The 3,908-nt window shown below is 32.2% G+C and overlaps 1 pseudogene; it reads left to right on the plus strand.

Annotated features, from left to right (window-relative positions):
• Positions 1 to 716: 716 nt before the first annotated feature.
• LOC149573170 (protein LATERAL BRANCHING OXIDOREDUCTASE 1-like) lies at positions 717 to 2,337 on the plus strand (annotated as a pseudogene).
• Positions 2,338 to 3,908: the final 1,571 nt, after the last annotated feature.

Below are 3,908 nucleotides of genomic sequence, written 5' to 3' on the forward strand. Positions count from 1 at the left end.
CATTTGAGTGCTTTGGAGGCAGGATACACCAAAGGTTACATTACAAGAATTGTGGAACTTCAATTTTTTTGTAATTTCATCCTTGAGATGATCCATTTCATATAAATTTATTAAGTGAACAATGTAATTTTTGTAAAATGATGTAAATGTACTTCTTTTGAGTTGTTGAATATATTAATCATCATCTTTATCTTTTGTTATAGATAGTCCTCGATCTAAACCTTTTAATGAACATAATGTAGTAATACTCTTGTTTTTTATAGCCATGCCATGGATACAATGTAAATCAGCACTATAAAATCTATTTTATTTCAACTGGGATCATGTAATTACAATGATCATGTTGTACTATCATTCTAGTTTAGATAGGCATGCAATGTTAGGTGATGTAATTAGCTTCATAGTGTTAAGCTATATTTATTTGAGTCTACAAACTAATTGTACTTATTATATTTAATTAATAGATAACAAATGAGTTCTTGACTTTTTAACTTTGGGTATGATTGATTCTTCCCACATTTTTCATTCACATGTGATATGGCATCTTTAATTAGGACATGGTTCTTATAGGTTTTGATGTAAGCTCTTACATCATAATCCCTGACTCTATGTTCCCATTTCAATGTAGCTCTACATACACTATCCATGGTCATTGCATGCAAAAACATATAAATTTTTAAATCTAAACTAAGATATTATTTACAAAAGGACATAGTATGGGCAAAAACAATGAAGTTTTGAAGTTCGAGGATAGTTTTATCTAGAGCAAAGAGTATCATCCCAATTATTTCTCTGCTCTTCTTCTGGATAATTTCAAAATTCTTGTGATAGACCTATAAAAGAGATTTAAAAAGGATGTGGATAAGGTGTGTAGAGAGTGGGGTTTCTTCCATCTCATCAACCATAAATTTTTGATCATCTTCTCCATCACCTCAAGCCTGGCACAATAGATTTCTTTTCACTACCTCTCAAAGAAAAGATAAGAGTAGCCAAGGATGCTAAAAACCCATAAGGCTACTACAACACAAAGATCACAATAAATGTAAGGGATTAGAAAGTGGTCTTTGAATTTGGGCCATGAGAGGAAATAAAATATTCTACCACATCTGCTAATCCATATGAAACTGCTATGATGATTATTCAAAACTACTGGCAGGATAGCCTTTCACATTTCAGGTTGCCCTTCACTCTTTTTGTTATTTTTTTCTTTACTTTTAGGGTCTATTTTGTAGTAGGAATAAAAATGGAATAGTCATATGTAAATTATTAAAAGTTTGAATTCTCTATTTTGATGCGCCAAATTGGAATTGGATTAGACATAAAATAGGAATACATATTCCAATTTTGGCCCAAAAATGAGCATTTTCTATTCCACCAAAATAGGTAGAATTGGAATACATATTCCTATTCCAATTTTATTTATTTTAGAAAATATAAAATTTTGGGCCCATGAATTCCTCATCAAATTATGGCTAAACCAAACAAGAATAGGAATATGTACCCCCATTTTCTATTCTAGAATAAGTATTCCTATTCCCATATTTGTATTCCCCTAGCCAAATGGACCCTTAGGTTTTTGTTTGAAGGAGGAATTTATATTTGATTTCTATTTTTGTTGCATACAACGTGCATGGCATATGCAGAGGCTGCAAGTGAGTTGTCATTAAAGTTGGTGGAATAGATAGCATGGAGCCTAGGGTTACTTGATACTAGCTTGAATGAATATTTCAAGGATGATGCATATTTCATAGTTAAATAGTTACACAGAGTGTCCTAACCTTGAGTTAGCACTTGGCATGGGTAGGAAAAAGGATGGAGGTGCCCTAACCCTACTTTACTAGGATAATGTTAGCAGATTAGAGATGACATGCAAGGAAAATGGGCACTGGGTTCCAACTCCACTGCTACCCAACTCTTTCATTGTCAATGTTGGGGACTGCATATAGGTTGTAGTTTTTTCTTCATTTCTATTATGATGAATCTCTTTTTTTAATCAATGGTTATTAATGGCAAGTATTCTTTCATTAGAATATAATATATTGAGTAATAAATTGATATCTTAAATGTTAGGTATGGAGTAATGGTAAGTACGAGAGCGTAGAGCATAGAGTGGTGGTGAATGACAATTGAAGAAGGCTCTCCATTCTATTTTTCTTGATTCCTTCCCATCATGTGATGATGAAACCATTAGAGGAATTGGTGAGAAAAGGGAATCCTCCTAAATTTAGGGAGTATAATTGGGGAAAGTTTACTAAGCTAACGAGGGATGGAGATTTAAAAAACTTGGGAGTTGAGGATGTACAAATCAACCACTTTAGAATTTTATCAGATCAATGATGAGATTATTTACTACCATGAATAACCAATCTGATGGATACAAATATTGTATCTCTACATTATCATAGATATATTCATGGTTGTGTATTATCCATTGTAGAATAGATGATTTTAATGCTAAAATTAATTTATATTCATAAAATATTTTGGTAATCATTTGAATTGCCTTAAAATGGGGCCTTAAATATGTTTGTGTACCTTTCATTTTATTTTGTTAGAGTTCATTTTATATAAACATTTACAATTGAAATGAATTTTTTTATTCCAATGGAAGATGTAGCTTCTGGAAATTTTAGTAGGCCAATCTATCTATGCTAACACATTAGATAATGTATCTTGACAACTAGCACATTCCAACTCTGAATGAATCCTTTGATGGAGGAGAAAATAGTTAGGAAACAAAATGATGTTTAGATTATGATATTTTCCAAGATACTTCAAATTTCTTGTTATGTTATTTATAAAACTTTTCAAAACCTCATCCTTTACATGTAATTCATTCTGAACTATTGGGGTAATGTTGGTTAGAGCCTCATTATACATTGGAGTGTTACATACCTTCATGTATGGAGGAGTAGGATGTAACCATAGAGAGACATCATCCATTAGAGATTCTTCTCTACTTTTAAAACTTTGTGCATTCATATTATTGCTACAATAAACATGTATCCTAGAGTGTCCATGCTCTTTCTCTTCATTTAATGGGAACACAAACTCCTCTTGATCATCTTCATCATTTTTTCCTCTTGTAGATTTATCATGTGATTCAAACACCATTGCACTAAACTACAAATGTTGTTCCTCCATGATTTTGGGAGGCTGATATGAAACATCATTATACCCATATCCATTTTCACTTGGACTCATACCTGTAATATCATTATTATCATAGGGGTGATAATTTTTTCTCTAATTTTGAGAATAATTATTTTGGGCACCAAGTTGTCTTGGATAATTGCCTTGATTTATTGAGGAATTCAACTTTATTCTAATGATTTCATTGGATAAAAGAGACACCATCTTCTTCATGGCCTTAAACTCACTAGCCATATTGTTCTTGAGTTTAGCAGGTGGAGGATTCTTTTGCTAAAAGAATATAGTCTTTTGGGGCTCATACCCTAAATATGTAATTGTTGGCATTGGAGCAACAATAACTTATTGTAATAAAGGTATTGGATTTAACATGGGCATTTGATTGGGCATAGTATATTCTCTAGCTAGAAATGGTGGTATGCCTATTGTATTAATCAAAGTGAAGGAAGACACAAAGTTCCCTCCACCATGGATATCTACCTGCTCCATGAATGTAACAAACTCTTTGAAGACCTTTTTAGTGCTATTAATTTCTTTGGGTGGGAGCTATCTTATAAAAATAGAAGTTAATGAATCCATTATTCCCAAATAGATCTGGATGATAGCCTCTTGTGATATAGTGCAAGGAAACTCCATTCTTTGATACATCCTATAGAAGCATTGATTAAACAATGAAATAGTCTCATTGGAATCCCTCTTAATTGAGATGAATTGATGATGTAGGATAGCTAGATCAATATAGACCTTGAATTGGACTA

This window comes from Cupressus sempervirens, chromosome 2 (assembly GCF_028749045.1).
Source record: "Cupressus sempervirens isolate cs-2001-9-10 chromosome 2, ASM2874904v1, whole genome shotgun sequence".
In the NCBI taxonomy this organism is placed as follows: Eukaryota; Viridiplantae; Streptophyta; class Pinopsida; order Cupressales; family Cupressaceae; genus Cupressus; species Cupressus sempervirens.